The sequence below is a fragment of the Myotis brandtii genome, unplaced genomic scaffold (genome assembly GCF_000412655.1).
Source record: "Myotis brandtii unplaced genomic scaffold, ASM41265v1 scaffold354, whole genome shotgun sequence".
Taxonomy (NCBI): Eukaryota; Metazoa; Chordata; class Mammalia; order Chiroptera; family Vespertilionidae; genus Myotis; species Myotis brandtii.
Genome location: NW_005363609.1, coordinates 434,432 through 435,021, shown reverse-complemented (window position 1 = coordinate 435,021; position 590 = coordinate 434,432).

Below are 590 nucleotides of genomic sequence, written 5' to 3'. Positions count from 1 at the left end.
GTCCTCATACCTGTGTGTAGAAATCCCGAGTGATGGGCTCCCCACCTGACATTCCAGAGTCGCCGGGCGCTGTCTGTCCGGCCTGGGTCCTTGGGAGTGGGTGGTCAGAGGATGGGCCCAGGGTGGGTGACCTGTGGCCAGACTGGGATCCAGCTCCCCGTGAGCACACCCTGCACCTCCCGGCCCCACCCCTGGGGTCCCGGCAGCCTTCTCCCCACTGACTTGGGGTGCACAGGCGGGCTGGAGTGAGGATTGGGGCCGTTCCTGTCGACGGACAGCGGTACGTTAGGAACTGCTCTAGCACAGGCCACGCGTCTCAGTGTGAGAAACGATGCCTCTGGGACCGTGAAAAGCATCCCGGTTCCCTCCCCGCCCGGGTTTTTGTGTCTAATACGTATCAAGTTCTGGAGGTTTCGACCCGGTCCGGCCTGGGCACCTGCTTGCTGAGGAGGGTGCCGTGTACACTCGATCCGAGGGCACGGGCTGGCTGCCCTGGAAAAGGCTGGAGGAGTGGTCCACACCAACCACAAACACACCACGTGGTTCCAGGGAGGGGCCTCCGGGCCCAGACAGCCCCCACTCTGCTGCCC